At 46.6% G+C, this 16293-nt stretch overlaps 1 protein-coding gene across 2 annotated transcripts in view; it reads right to left on the bottom strand.

Annotated features, from left to right (window-relative positions):
• Positions 1–15839, bottom strand: part of SETBP1 (SET binding protein 1) — a 363575-nt gene extending 347736 nt beyond the window's left edge. The window contains exon 1 of one of the 2 annotated variants that reach the window (XM_012642646.1): positions 15617–15839. The gene's annotated coding sequence lies outside the window, so the exon portion shown is untranslated. Of the gene's footprint in view, positions 1–14968; positions 15091–15616 lie in introns of those variants that run through there. The other variant, XM_012642645.1, reaches the window with a different exon arrangement.
• Between the last annotated feature and the right edge of the window lie 454 nt (positions 15840–16293).

Raw genomic sequence — 16293 nt, 5'->3', positions numbered from 1 at the left:
ACCCTCCAAAATGAATAGTGTGAACCTGCATAATTATTTCTCTGAGCGGCCAGGGGAAGGAATTCTGCTTGGTTGGATGTGCCTCATACCCAAATGAGTCTCAAGGAGTACATCCTCCCCACCCCCTCCAAATCTGCAAGATGGATGAGTTTCTCCTGGTCTAAAATATATTCTCCACTTGCTGTCTGGGGAACTCTTACTTTTCCTGGGCTTGGTGGAAATGCAAATTCTCAAGCCCCGTTTAATGAATCAGGGATCTGGGGATGGGGCCCAGGACTCTGGCTTTTACCAAGCCCTCCAAGTGGTTCCAATGGGCTGGAATCTGAGAACCAGCGTCTTAGACTTTTCCTGGTCTATGTACTTATCCCTATCAAGTTCCCAGACCATAGACATTATCATTCGGTATGGAAAGGTGTTTCTCCCTTACAGAAGTACCCTGAGTCCCTTGAGGATAGGCATCAGTTGCAACTTATTCACCCGTGCAATCCCAACGCCTAGCACAGTGCGCGACCCATAATGACACTCAAGAAATGTTGGTTGGCTGAATCTATAAATGAACAGACCAACCCAAGCCAGACTTCCCTGCATCATTCACTTCCCCATTCTGCTTTGCTCCCAGGCCACCGTGTGCCACTGTCACCCTGACTGTTGCTTTCCCAAGGGGCAATATGGCAGAATTGATAGAGCCCTTAGCATATTCAACAGGAGTCATTGAAAGTGAGTTCTGGGCCAAGTTTCTGCCACTTAGGAACCCTCTGAAACCTTCTTTCAGTCTCAGTGTCTCATCAAGTAAAAAAAAAAAAAAAAAAAAAAAAAGATGTCTTCTTATAGCGTTAGGTTATGGTTTTTATTTTTTTTTTAATATTTATTTATTTTTCAGTAGTAGAACTCTATCCTCATTAAAAAAAATAAATAAATGAGTAACACATGTGCCTCACAGGTCTTAAATGCGAACAATCACAAATATAGGAAGAGTGATCTGCCTGACTCCCAAACTCTCCCTCTCTCCCCATCCTCAGTCCTCCCTCCGCTCTGGACTCCACAAATTTCCATATGCCAGGTGCCTCTCACCTTTACATGTAAAAGACACTGGGCTGACTCTACAATTCTCAGTCCGAACTTTTTGCCTTGAAACTATATAGAATGTCTTCTGGCATTTAAATAATTGAAGAGAAAACAGAGGCTGGCCTGGTTTTGTTTCCTTTGTAGGTAACTTGCTTTATGCCTTTACAGTTGAAGATGTTTTCATTATGATAGGATTTTATTAATAACAAAATAAGTATAGTGCAGATCTCTCTCCCTTTAATTTTCCTGGAACCTATGAGACTTTTGGATCTGTAAGATGGAAGTCCTTTCTAGTTCAGGAACGTTTCCTCCATTATTCCTTTGGTAATTTCTTCCATTAAATAATTCCGCCTTCTTTCTAAGTTTGTCCTATAATTCTTAGTTTGGAACTCTCATCTCTGTTCTCCACTTCTATCATTTTCTCTCTTACTGTTTTTATTTCTTTCTTTTGTGTTGTGGGAGAGCATACCCCAATCTGTCCTCCATCTTACCAATTGGATTCTATTTTTCAGCCCCCTTTTGCCTTGATTGACTCGCTGTGGATTTTTAATTCCACATTTGCACCTTAGGTATCCCTGCAATCTTTTTTACTTTATTCACTGATGTCTTTTCATCTCAGCATGCTCCGTCCTTGTTACTTCACATTCCTGTTCCACTGGGTCATACATCTTGTTGAAGATGCCAGACAGCTTTCTAAAATTCTTAGTTTCCTGTTGCAGGAATTGATGTCCATTATATGCTCCTTTTGCCTTGTTTTAAGTGTTTTTCCCTCTCAGCCCTCACATGGGATTCTGTCTCTTTACTCATGTTCTGATGAGAAGACAGTCACACAAAAGCAGCCTTGGCCTACAGTGGAAGTATCGGACGCTTCTGACTCTAACTTCCAGCCATTAGGAAGCCAGCCAAATCCCCCTCTTGGAGTTATTGCTGTTCTCGGGGATCATCTCAGTTCCTAGTGCACAGAGGTGTGCAGGAGGCCATCCCTATGGGCTCATGAGAGTCTGCTGTGTGTATCTCTTCCCAGGTCACATTCCATGGCATTGAGTTAGTAGCCTGAAAACCAGCTGTGGTAGGAGGGTTTATACCACAAGAATCAGCAAACTTTACAAATCAGGCCTTAAAAAAAATCTGGAGAATAGGATGTGGAGCATGTACTAGAACACCATTGACAGCAGACATCCATCTACTCCTCTTTTGCAGGACTAAGAAGGGTTTCTTTTGCTGATTCCTTGAAACAGCTGAGCAGCGGAACAGCTAAATTCCACAATACGTACTGTGACAAAGACTCCGGTTTACCTCAGAACTTTACTTGAAGAAACATCTCTGCCCATAAGTCAATGTCCTACTTCCACCCCTCCCAAACCATCCCCTGCAGTCTTGCTCATTTGTTTTCTGGGAGCCGTAGCCTTGGAGAATACACCCAATGGTGTGAGGGAGGGAACAGTCTTTAGCTGTTTTTGTAAAAGCTGCCCATGCAGTAGACCTGATGACTGCCTATTCTTCTAGTTGACAGAAATCGTGAATCTCTGATCAGAGAGGACAAATGGTGTAAAAGGATGGAGTGTGATCCTACCTAATTACAGACAGGGAAGCAATTGTAATTTCAAGCTTGGCTCATTGGCCTACAGTTAGAATCTCTTGTCAGATTCTGGCAAGAGCCTGTCTGACTTTGGCTTTGAAGGTGGTTGATTATTCACCCTTTTGTACATCTTCTAAGGTATTTAGGTGGGGAGTCACAAGTGGCTTTTCATGTGACTAAGCATGCTCCTGGAATCCTCCTGCTGCCCTCTTGAGTTAACACCTCTTCATTATTCAGCCTGAGGTCAAATGTCTCTTCCCTAAACTTCACAAACCAGATCAGAACTCCCCATTTTGCGCTTTTGTAGCATAGACCTTTTCTTTCCTACCACTTATTATATAATTAAATACTTGTGCCACTCTTGGTTTCAACGCTGCCTCCTCCACTAGATGATAAGCCTTTTAGGGTAAGACTTGGGTCTATGTGGCTCATTGTGGTCATTCCCAGGGGCTGGCACCATTCCTGATGCATGAAGACCACTCTGAGCTACTCAGTCAGTGAATGTTGAATGAGAGGCCAGCCAGACACCATTTGACTCAGGTGCCTATGACTCTGAGTGATCTATCTTGAAATCCTTCCTGCTGCAGAAACACCCCGAGTAAATGCTCCATCAACCCTGGTAAATTTACCAAGTGACCCAACTCTTACCCAGCTCTCAATCAGCAAGGTCAAAGGCAGCTCTACACCACAGTTCTCTGACACTGTAAATACATCAGTAGTCTACAGCAAAGTGGCTTTTTTATACTACACACCTGTGTGGTACATTCTTGATCATATTTTACCTCTTCCACCCTGCATTGCCTGAGTCCTTTACCCACCAGTTTCTCTAGCAGCATCTCATGAGCTGCAGATCCCCCAAGCCTTGCTGATGTGCCCTACCTACCGTATGTGATTCCCTGCTTGTCCCGCCCTCCAGCTAGGTGGCCCTTTCTCCTTTCTCTACTTGGTTAACTCTAAGTTATCTTGCAAGAATTTGGTCCAGTCCTGCCTCCTTCGTGGAGACTGGCTGGATCCTCCACTTTCCCCCTTTCCCTCACATACACATGTGCGCACACATGCACATACACACATGCACAGATGGTATCACTCTCACTTCCCTGGGCATTCTGCTACCAAAGCATTTGGCAAACTGTGTTTTAATATTTCATTTACTTGTCTATCTCTCTCACCAGACCAGGAGCTCTATGAGGAAAGGGGCCATGTTTTAAATGGGTCTCTACACAGGTCAGAGCATAAAGAACAGAAAAAGTCACTGTCCTACAGTAAATGTCAAAGCCATGTTTTTCCTTAAAGAAGAAGAATGGATGTAGCGCTGATTTGATGCCATAGGTTTAGATTACTCAGCCTCTCTTCCCTATTTAGTAATTGTGTTGTGGGGAAACATTTTTAATCTGTTCAAGTCTCACATGGAAAGGCGGTAATAATTGTATCTCAAGGGTGTTTTGAGAAGTAAAGATTAAATGAGATAATAATTATGAAAGAACATACTGGGATCACCTTAGTAAGTGTTCAAAATTTTTAAGTTCTATTTACTCCCATAGTTTATGTCACGCAGGCTAGCATTTGGCTCAGTGTTGCTGTCTTTTCACACACAGATTCCAAGTAAAGCCCTGAGGAGCAGGGCTTGGAGACCAATCTCCTCCGTCTCCCTATGCAATGAGAAGCACAACTAGTTTAATTTGTACCTGCTAAATTGAGTGTTTTGCTGTTGTTTAAGTATTGCTCTCTTATTGTTCCCAGTTTGTCTCATGAAAAAAATTATACTAAGTTCAGTCAATAATTTGACTTTCCTTTCTATGTTTGCTTTATGGAGCTGGTGGCCTCAGGCAACTTCCTTCTTCTCCCTGAGACTCCCCATCTTAATTTGTAAAATGAGGGGAGCGGTAAGGTGAACTCTCTAGCCCCTTCCAGATCTGACACTCCCAGGTACTGAGACAAGTCTCCTCAACTTGACCACTCGAGGCCCTTCGAAGCCAGGGCCGGTCCCTTCCACCTCTCTGTCAGATCCTGCCAGCTCGGCCTGCTGGGTTGGCTGAGCCTGACACACAACTGAGCATGCGGCATCAGTTTCTGGGCTCACAGATCTCCACGACAGGGAGAGAAGCAGATCAAAACTCTGAGGCCAGAGGCTGGGCACATCATCCATTACCCAGTATTTCCAGCTCTAGCTGCGAAAACAGTGCCTCCTCCGGGAACCAATAACACAGCACAACAGCAAGAGCCTTGGGTCTTGGATCCCCAGGGAATGATCTCCACAGCACTGACTGGACCAATCTTCAAGTTTGCAGGTGGAGCTCTGGTTTTGGCACACTACTTGTTGCCTGTGTTTTTTCCTGTAGTCAAGGAAGGTGGCCTGTTGTTGTGAAAGAGGAGGTAAACATTACCAATAACATGTGCTGAGCCCTTTACGATCATTATCAATTTAATCTATTCAACAGCCCTGTGAAGCAGAAGATCTTGTCCTCATTTTACAGACATGGAAACGAAGGCTCAGAGAGGTTAATGATTTACTCAAGGGTACACAGTGCCGGTGTCAGATCCATAATCAAATCCAGGTATATAAGATTCCAAAGCCTCTTATTTTATATCATGATGTATGTAAAACACAAAGTGATGCCAGCTTTTGACCAAAATCTCATAGATGCTTCCACATACCTGAGTTCTAAAACCAACTGGCCATCTGAATTCCCACAATCACTTAAACCCTCTGGGCATAAGTTTTCTCCTCCGCCCTTCCTAATTCTCTTTAAAGAATCTTACAAGGAAGAAAGTATATAATATATGCAGCATAGTGCCAAAATAAGTTAAATATAGTAGAACTGTAAGAAGTAATGTGACCACAATATTTCCTGTCCAAGTAGGAAAGAAGAGATCCACAGGTAAAGAAAATGATTCTAACTTTTAACATGCATCAGGTATGCTTTAAATTTATTGAAGTTTGTCATCTGATTTAACGTTACATTTTAAAGTTATCTGATTTGACCTAGATTTATTATCTGATTTAACTCAGGATGTGCCCATTTTACAGATAAGAAAATTAAAGCTGAGAGATCTGTTGAAATCACAGAGGCAGTTGTCTCTGACACCAGATGTGATCTGAATCATAGTGCCACCAATCTTCAAATAATCAGCATTAGTGAGCATGCTGACCTTTAGTGGTCACTTATGCCCTGGTCCCCATTATGCCATTTGTAAGCTGGGGAGGGAAATGATAGAATTCCTTGGAGGTGACAGGAATAAACTGAATGGTCAAAAAGACAATAATAAGGTCTTTCTTTCAAAGCCCTCTAACTTTGACCCCACTACCTGTTCAGTCTTAATTCAAATTCGTTGACTTCTCAACCAACTGCTTTGTTCATTGTCATTTGAACATAAAGTGTAATCTGACACTTACATGTTTGTGCTTCTGCTGCAAAGGAGATGGGAGGAGAGCTAAACAAATATTAGCTTCACTTCCTTTCCTTTATAATATTTCTTTTCTAGCTCTCTTGAATTGTCATTTAAACATTGCACTGTTACTGAAACTTGTATATGTCTTTCTCCAATTATACATCAAACTCCTGGAGATAAGTATCAATATTACAGCATTTTGTGCTCCTCCAAGCAGCCCACCCCCATTCCAAATGCTTATAGGTAGTTTTATTTTTTGTTCTCAAGATACCTCTTTTGAACTTGAGACTGAAGAGTTGGTGGCAGACAGGACCTAGTGGCGGGCAGCACAGTCAGATGTCAGGGTTCTTTTCATGCCATGTGGTAAAGGCGGAGGACTCTGACTGGCGCACCCACCTGCAGCTCAGGTCTGCTCCCCCTGCACTTGGACAGCTGCAGTCATGGCTCCCCATACCAGCTCAGGGGAGAGGGAGCCTTAGCCATTTCTCACAGACCCCCATCCCCTATGTCTTGCTGCCTGACACCCTACAGAGCCCTGTGTTGAACTGGTCTTTTTCTCCTCTATATGCCTAAGTGAATGATCTTCCTTGCTGCTCTGTACCTTCTCCCAAACTGTCCCATTGTCCAGGACCCAGCTCACCTTCCACCTACTCCTAGAAACTCTCTCTGGCCAGTCTAAGCCCTGGAGATACTGGCCTACCTGAGCCTCCACTACAATCCAGTAATTGGCCCTTGAGTACTTGGCTTCTGCTGCTGCTCCTCCACTGGTTTTCATGAATTCTTATGTCATCTTGCACTCAGATTGAGGGCAGAGACTTTGTCCTCTCCATCTCCTGGGATCCTCATACCACCCCAGAGTCTGGTCACCACCATGTTTAATGTCAATGAGCAAACTCATTTTGCTGAATCAGAGAATTGGAAAGTTGACAAGTTTGAATTAAAACAGATAGATTGAGTCCAACTTAGAGGGCCCTGGGTTTTCTCCTTCCCACTGTGGACAGAAGACCTCAGACCAGCAAGGAGCCTGCCTTGTTGCAGGTGGTGGTCTGCCCTCCAAATCAGCCACCTGGACCTTCACCTTCAGGGCTGCCCTGCTCATGCCAGATCAGTATATTAGCATTCACTTCGTTGAGGCAGTTCCAAATTCACACTTGAACTTTGTCCCACCTCTGCCCCTATGCCAAAGCTATTCTACCGACCAAGAATATCCCCTTGTTTCACTTCTTCCACCAAATCCCAAACACATCTTCCTTGAAGCCTTCCCTGACTACATCTTGGCCCTGATCACACAAGTAGCAAAATTTCACTTTGAATCATGTTCCTGCTTTGGCTGCAGACTGATGCTTTCCATTCCAGCTAAGCACATACCTCCAGATATACCGCCTACTCTCCAAGAGCATAAGCCACATCTCACAGCAGACCTTTCCTACCCAAGAGTACCAGGCACAATGGCTCACACCGCTGCAATGCTGACACTTTAATAAATATTTGTGGATCAAGAAACTGATTGTAAAAGAGCTCTGGAGTACAAAGTAATAAGCAGAAAGAAGGCCCACAGAGCTTTCACATCAAATCATCCTTTTTAGCCACCACTATTAATCAATACTTTAAAAAAAAAATCAAAGATCTCATTGCTCAAATAACAATAGGTCACAGACACAGTCACCAACAACTGTACAGGACTTGCTACCCAGATTGCATTATTCTGCTGCAGGCATATCGGTGCCCCACTGCTTAAGAAGAGCAACTAGGTTGGATCCATCAAATTCACCTTCTCCAGTTTCCACCTCTCTCTAAGCCACAAGTTCAAACCCCAAGCAATTCCTTTGCACGGACAGAACTGCAAATCATTGACAGACAAAAGAAATAATGAAGAAATTGCTTTTTACCCAATTTGGCTGACACTATTGCTTGCTCCCTTTTTTTTTTTTTTCCCTCTCTTTTTTATCCCCAAGCTTTCTAGATCCTGGGGTAAAAGTAATTGCTGCACCTCAGCAGCTCCCTCTTCCTAAATATCCAACCAGTGCTCTCCTAGGTGACTCAGAAATCCAGCAGGACTTTCACAGTGCCTTAGGTCAAAGTTCAATTTTCCTAATTCCACCCAAACCCAAATCGCAGAGGGCTCTGACTTTGCACAAACTGTGGGTCACTCTCTGTGATCTCAAAATGCATGCAAAGCAACCCACTACCCATTATTGAACACAGCCTGCCATGTGGCGAGGCAGACCAGGCGCTCTTTGGGATGGAGAGGACACCCCAGAGCACAGGCACTGCCCAGGCTTCTTGCTCTTTAGAATCCACATGGGGAAATGACATTCCGCCCCTTAGATCCACGAGGTAAGTGAAGCATCCATAGCAGGGATTCTAGATGCCTCCTGGGCACAGGAAGCAGGGGCAAAGCCCAGATAGAGACTACATTCTGGACTTCCTAGAAGCTGCCTTTGTGTGAACCGTATCCCTTGATTCAACTTAGTTATTTCACCACAGAGGGCCAATCTTCAAAGGAGATGTGGTTAATTCAATCCTTTTCTTCCTTCCACGTTACTCCGTGTGGTACGTCTTCACAGGTAGCACACCGTCTCCCCCTCTCCCCTTCCCTGTCCTCCAAGCCTGGCTCTCTTGCTCTGATGGGGCGCTTCTCCCAATTCTTTTCACCCCAGGGTACCGCCTTTCCCTTCTGTCACTCTTTTAACCACATCAAACACTTAGCAAAGGGCATGAATCTTCAGTGGGATTGGTTTGGATGGTTGTAGGGATGCCATTAAAGGGGTTTGAGAAACTCTGAGCTTTAAGAACTGTTTAAAATTCCTGGAAAACCTCTAGCTACAGAATGACAGAATTTCGGAAGGGACTCTCTGTATCAATCCAAATTCTTTCATTCGACAATGGGTCAAGCTAAGAAGTAGAAAGGCAATGCAACTTGTCCCATGCCATGTGTTAACCGGTGCCAGCCCTGCCTGAGCCTGCATCCCTAGCCTCACCTGGCACTCTCCCCTCTGCATGCCTTCCTCTGCTCAGCCTCCTCTTTCCCCCTGTGGCCAGGCTCACTCAGTCACCACCAGCAGAGAAGCACTTGGACTTAAGCAGCAAAGAAGATCACATGGTTAAGTGCCAAAATGAGTGTGGTAGACAAAAAAAAAATGTAATTGGAATTTTCAGAGACAGTCAAGAGCTGTGTGTGTTAGAGTGGCAATGAGACTCCAGTAGACACCTCATAAATATTTGATGTTTGAATGAATGAGTGAACTGGTGACCGGACAGATGCTCATGTGGTAAAACAGCGTTAACTCTTAGGCTTTGAGGGAGAAACTGAGATTGGGCCATCGCCCCTGAAAGATAGCCAAAAATATAAAAAGCCATTAACATAAGTAGTTATTATTCACTCTGCCCAAGAGACCCTCATTATGTTGCTCCACACTGCAGAGCTTTAGCACATCTTAGCCAACATTTACGTTTAATATTCTACCTCTAAATCCATTCTCTGATTCATTCAGGCAACAAAAGTCATTCATAAGTAGGTGCAGGTCTTTGTGGGGCAAAATTGGCCCCTTTCTTGTAGTGTGGGGAGATCAGTTATAACAAACAGCAAAGCCACATGAGCTGGGTGCTAAGCAAGAGCTCTGAGCCTCAAGTTCTCTGGGAACTGGGCATGAGGAGGTGAGGGCTGGCTGGGAGCAAGCAGTAAGTCTTCCTGGAGGAGGCTGGATGCTGCTAGTTGTCCTAAGAGGTCAATACTCTGGCTAACAGGTATCAGTGAGGGCACCGCCCACATAGGAGGTGGTGGCACAGAGAGAGCCGAGGTATGGAGTTGGCCAGGAGTACAGACCCAGGGTCAGTGAGGAAACCGGTCTGACTGGAGCAGAGCCTGGGGTGTGTTGCATAAAATGGGGGTCACTTGAGAACACTGCAAGGTGTAGGGTACAGGCTGCTGGGCAGGGAAGACCAGGCCCCATGGGAAAGGTCAGAGGATGGGTGCAGAAGACTTGGGGAGAAAGTGGACTGTGAAGAACTTTCCTGATTCCAGAGAACTGACCGGACTTGCTAGGACAGATGCAATCCTTCTATCACTTCTTTTTCTTTAGAGCAGCCAGAAGAAATTCTGTCCTGAAAGTCATTGTGCAACTACTGTGGTTCCCTGATGGAGAACCTCTCCCTCACTCTCTCCCTTCCCCTCTCCTCTCTGTGTATTTCCATGATTTTTCCTTTTCTCCTCCCAGTTCTTAACTCAGAGACCATTTCCTGAGTACCATATATCCTTGAGTTCAATTGGATATCGTCTGAGACTTTGAATCTGAGATGTACATAGTATAGTAAGCATCTAATAATGCAACTGATATATATAAATCTATATATGCATATAGATTTATATCAGTATAATTATTAGAACACAAGGGGCCCTTGTGGGCATTTCTAGTCATTCCAAGAGGCTATTAATCTCTGGGCTATGGCAACAATAATCCCAGGCACCAGTCTCCAGGAGGCGGCATGGAAATCCTCCCAGAGTTCAATTATAGAAATTAGCTGGTATTATTTAATCCTTACAACCCCTGTGAAGTAGGCAGGGTAAGCATCTTTATCCCTGTTTTACTGATTAGGTTAGCGAGACTCAAAGAGGTGGAATAACTTGCCGGGGTCATGGAACTGGGAAGTAGAGGGCGAAGGATCCAAAGCAGATCTTGTCACTTCAGGTGTGAGGCTCTTCACACTTTACCACCATCTGGCCTGGATCAGCCACGAACTTGTGTCATTTCAGGCAAATCAGTGTATCATTTGGCTCATCTTCTGAATGGAGATAAAATGCTTATCTGGCCTCCCTCCTTAGGAGGATCAAGGGGGTGGATGTGATGTAAAGATATTTTTGAAAAGAACAAAATGCCATGCATATGAAAGGGAGTATTTTGGGTGGGAAAAGATAAGTCGGATCAGGGAAACATTTTTCCAAGCTGACAACGTTCTGAAACTCTTCTCTGCTCACCATTCATCCCCTGACCTTCCCTAGCACTTGGAAAGGCAGAGCCTCTCTCCACCTGAAGGTCAGCTCAGCTGGCTTCACCAGTAATGTGGGTCTGCTGATTATTACCCATCATCAGCTTCCGGGAGGGGTGGCCACTCCCTCCCAAGAGAGCCTGTGGACTTCAGGGCTGCTCCCATTCTTCATCTGACCCTGGTATCATTTGCTGTGAAAAGGGCAGGAGGTCAACTGCTGGTTTCTAAGCCAAAGGCCATTAAAAAAACAATGTTTCTTCAACCTGAGAGTGTATGCTCTAACAAGGTAAAAAACCACCTCTAAAAGGAGAGCTGCTCTAATCTGAAACCATGAAACTTCTTAATGAGACCTATAAAGACCATTAACTTAGACTCAGTCATCTAAGGTCATGGTTGCCCAAAACTTTATATAGCCCAGCTTGGTGTGTCTCAGGGGCATGAAAATGGAATAGAAGGCTAAGTGAAAATGGAAATGAAAACTCAGAGCCAAGCAGAAATGCAGGCTGGCATCATCCCCTTGCATTCATGAAGTACACTCTGTGGACATCTTGGTGTCTTCTTTTCTCACTTATCAAGTGTTTGGCTGGCCAAAGTGTCTGCAACTTCATGAAGAGTTTGTGAAATACCAGGGTTGCCTTTAAAAATAGCTCGAAAAGAAGCCCAAACTTAAGGCAATATGTATGATGGTAGCACTCCTTACTCAATGTCGGCACAAAACATTTTGGGAGAGTCACCAGCTTTCATAATCTGCCATAGAATGGGAGTGGAATTGGATTGTTCTGCTCCCATCTTCACAGGAACCCCAGAACCAGGCAAACCAATGTGCAGCAAGACCTCCATGAAGCTTTCTTCCTCCGGCCCTGTGCTGCCAACCCCCCAGGACAAGAGCAGCCTCCTGTCCCCCACCCCATGCCCTGCGAGGATTCTCCCATACACTGGGTCCAAGAACAAAGTCAATAACACCATCCCATCCATCTCTAAGGCACTGCAACTCCTTACAATGCTAACGTGTTAATAATAATCTACCCATTCTTCTGGCAGGAGCAAAACTGAAGCAACTTGAAAGGCCATCAGCAAAAAATTATTTATTTACTATTCCTGAGCATCAGAGAAAACAGGGTTTCATTGGCCAGGTCCCCCTTCAATAGCTTTCTGGTTTCAATTTAAACTTGGAGTCTCCAAGGGAAAAATTGGCATTCTGGGAGGCCCAGGCCCAGCCAAGTGTCAGTGTCTCCCCAGGAACCCAGGAGGGATGTCCCATCCAGCTAGCTATTGCTCATCTTCTTCCTTTGGCACATGATATAGATGTGTTAGGGCAGGGATTGAAGTACAACTAAAAGTAATGACCATGTTGTGAGAACTCACCTCTTCTAGAGGTATGTTTTTGTACCAGAGAAATATCAATTTGGCCCCAAACGGAATTCAAAGTTAAGATTTCCTCTGGAAGAGGAGATCCAGAGGAAAGTGCCTACCTATTTATTTCTTCTTTAGCAAAATCCTGCGTCCTGCCTCTCCCCACTGACCATTTTCAACTAAATTCTACAAAGATCCCAAGCACTGTTTTCTTTCTACCCTAGCCTCATTTAGGTCAGAAGATTTACAGAGTAGCTCCCTCTGAGTAACACAAGTACATGACCAGAAACCCTCAGCACCAGGGGCTGTTTGGCTCACTGAGGAATACCTCTAGGTTTCCCCTGGGTGAGGTCCAGAACTGGGCCTCCCAGCTGAGCCTTCCTATATAACATTCTGATGTTAACATACAAAAGATCAGATTACAACCCTTCACTTGCCTAGTCCATTCATGAACATATAAGGCAGTTGGTATTTTCTCCCAAGCTAGAAGTGGCCCCTTCCTAACCAGCACTGCTGCGTCTCAGACGCTCCTCCTTATGTTCACTGCAAGCCGTCCCCTCCCCCACTTCCAGTTTGTTTATTCCAGAGACACATCTATTTTCCCTGCTAAGAGAGACAAGTCGGTTTCCCTCCTCTGGCTCCTGATTGCATTTGCTCACCATCTCCTCCCCCAGCCCAGCTCAGGTTACTGTAGTGGCCAGCAGCTCCCACAGCCCAGGTCTAACACCAATTCGACTTTCCAAGACCAAGACTTTTTTTTTTTTTTCTTAATGGGGGAGAAGGAATCGAATCTTGTGCCAAGCAGCACTCTGAGTACCTGGTCTTCATATTCTCTGGGGCTACATTCCCTGTAGTTTGCAAATACTCTGTGTTCAGCCCCACTTGTTTTCTTCTTCCTCTTCCTCTCTGCCCCAAACACTCCGTCCTAACACCCTTTTCTGGTAACAAGCAATGAGATTGAGCACAGGCGAAAACACAGCACCTTCAACTTCACTCTAAAACCTGGGAATCCCAAGTCAGAGTAAAAGAGATCACGCCTCCCTCCGGGAGTTTAAGGATGGTGGAAGCCACAGAAATCAGGAAAAAGGGGAGGGAGTGACCTGGGATTGTAAACTGGCTACATCTTACAGAGCTACAAACTTTCTCCTCCCTCACACGCCCCTGGCCAGTCGGCCCCGCCTTCCCGTCCCAGCCAGACAACTTCTAACCGGGGTGTGCAAGGAAAACTCACCCCTCCCCTGGACACCCAGGTCTGGTCCCAGTGTTGCAGATGTGGCCTGCACAGAGCAACATCTTTCCTCTCTGAGTCCCTCTTCTCTACCCCGCTTCCCCCTCCCCCACGAGACACACACAAACACGCTCTGCAAGTGAAGAGGAGTTTAGATAGGACACAGGAGATTTACCTCTGCGAACTAAAGAAGGGTAAGAGATGGTGCTGAACTGCCAGACAGCTTTGATGACAGCTACTTTATGAAAATAGTTTTTAGTACAAATCTACCGGAAAAGGAGAAAAACAGGATGAAGAGTGAAGGAATGAAGAGGAAAATAAAGAAAAAAGAAAAAAAGAAAGCTACACGAGAAAAACAAGTACTAGTATTTCCTTAGAGACCATGGACTCCAACCAAACTTTAAGGGAAAAGGTGTGGACAGTTGGGGGGGGGGGGCTGTAGGGGCTGGGAAGGAAAAGTAGCTGCTGTAGAATTCCAGAATAAACTGCCCTTTTGGAGGAGAGTTTCTGCAGGGATAAAGAGACACACAAATTGCCCTTTTAGCATTAGATGTCAACCGTGAGATTATCAGGACAGTTTATTTGAAACGGAAACGAATCGGAAATCCTCCCTCAACAGTCCTTTTAGATAGATACACACCCTAAGAACCCAGCACAGACACACATAAAGAATAAATGCACCATCAGGGGGCAATAAGGACTCCCTCTCCACCCTCCCAGTACCTCCAGCCTCCTCTCCTATTTCCAATTGCACAACTTTCAATCTCCAATGAAAATATTTCCAGTTGGATCCGATTTCAGAACTGTAGTAAGCGGTGTGGATGGGGGAAGGAGGGGTGCTGGTAGTGTGTAGGGGAGGGGGGCCGGAATACAGGATTTCGGCAGTAACTTATTTTTTTAGAACCAGCATGCTCTACCGATCAGAAATTGCTATTACCCAACAATGCTTCCATCACAATCAGACACCGAAAACAGCATCCCCGTTAGCACCATCTTGCTAAAGATCTGCCCAGTCCTGTTTACCTGACTTTGTCTCTGCGGAACTTCTCAGACAGTATTTTGGTCAAAGAGATAATGGTTTGAAAGACAAAAACAATAAATCGATACCGAAGGGCTCCCTTTCCGGAGTGATTTCCCACTGGAAACCACCGAACGGGGAAGCCTGCCTGCCGCTAATTCCCAAGCCCGCGGCTCCCCTAGAAACGCACACAATGCGTGCTTTCAAAAAGGCATTCGTCTGCTTTTAAGGGAATTCCTGTCTTTTCAGAGTCCCAAAACCAGAGAGCATAAGAAAGAGATTCAAATCCATTGATTAAGATTTTTAAAAGAAAGACTAACACACAGCCACAACACAAGCACACACCAACCTTCGCCGGCTGGACCACTTCTTGCCTGTTCTTCTTTCTATTAAGGACACGTTAGATTCTGATACATTTCCCCCCCAAAAATCCAACTAGGTTACAATGTAGCTCTCTAGCTCCACTTAACCTGCAAGTTACAAAGAGAGCAAAAAAAAAAAAAAAAAAAAAAAAAAAATATCCTGCCGCCTTCCCACCCCTTCCCTACCCCCTCCCCCTCCCGAGTCCACTCCACCAACGCCAAACCCGCCAGCCCCGCCAGCCCCGCCAGCCGGCGGCAGGACCGAGGGAGGGTGCAAAAGGCGGGGGATGGGGGGATCAGATTAGGCGAAACTCAGAAGCTCCCAGCCCTCCAGCCCAACGCTTCCACCACCGTCGCCACCAACGGGCCACTCCAATTGAGCCAGCATCGCTGCCCACCCGCGGGCCGGTCGGAATCGCGCCCATCCCCGGCCACCTCTCCGGGACCGGCATCCCGCCCCCTCGGCCCGGTCTCCCCCTTCCCGCCCGGTGCAAAGTCAAAGACCCAGCGAGGCGACGTGAACTTTTGCATGCAGGGCACACACCCCGCCCCCGGTTCCGGGCGTGCGGGGGCCCGCGGCGCGGCGGGAGGCTGGGCGCCGGGGCTCCCGGGCCGAGGTCGCCGCGCGTGCTCACCCATGTCCCGGCGGCTCCGGCTCCGCTGGCCGCGGCGCTCGCTCAGATCCCGGCTCCGGTCGCTCGCCCGAGCCCCCAAAGGTGCTGCTGCGGCAACTCCATGGCGATGAGCATCTGTCAAACGGCGAGCCGCGGGCGGGCCGCCCTAGCTCTGGGGGCGCCGGGGCCCCCGGGCGCGCGGAGGCGGCGGCGAGCGGCGGGCGCCCCGGCCGGCCCCGCGCTTCCCGCCCGACTCGGCCGCCTCCGCCGCGCCACCGATTTATGGAGAGAGATATCAAGGGGGAAAATGGCGTCTCCGGAGCCCGAGGAGTCCTGGAGTAATCACATTCACACACACACGCCCGCACGCACACACACTCGCACACAGGCGCGCGGCGAGCCCTGCTAATTTTAGCAGGAGCCAAAAAAATTATATATATATAAATATATATATATATCCCGTCTCTCCGATCAATGTTATTTTTTTTTCCTTTCTTCAAAGGATGGATTGGAGCGTTAAAAATGTTGCTGGGTTTGGGCTCGCAGGAGGCGGCGCGCGGAGGGCGAGGACGCTTTTGCTGAGCTGTGCAGTTCGGTCCGCGGCGCCGGGCGGCCCTGCCCGCCCGCTCGTTCGCCCGCGGTCGCTAGTGTGGCCGCCGCCGCCGCTCCATGGCCGCGCCCGCCCCGCGCCCCCGCCG

This window comes from Propithecus coquereli, unplaced genomic scaffold (genome assembly GCF_000956105.1).
Source record: "Propithecus coquereli isolate 6110/MARCELLA unplaced genomic scaffold, Pcoq_1.0 Scaffold181, whole genome shotgun sequence".
Classification (NCBI taxonomy): Eukaryota; Metazoa; Chordata; class Mammalia; order Primates; family Indriidae; genus Propithecus; species Propithecus coquereli.
Note: the sequence above shows the minus strand (reverse complement) of the source record. Positions and strands in the feature narration are given on the sequence as shown.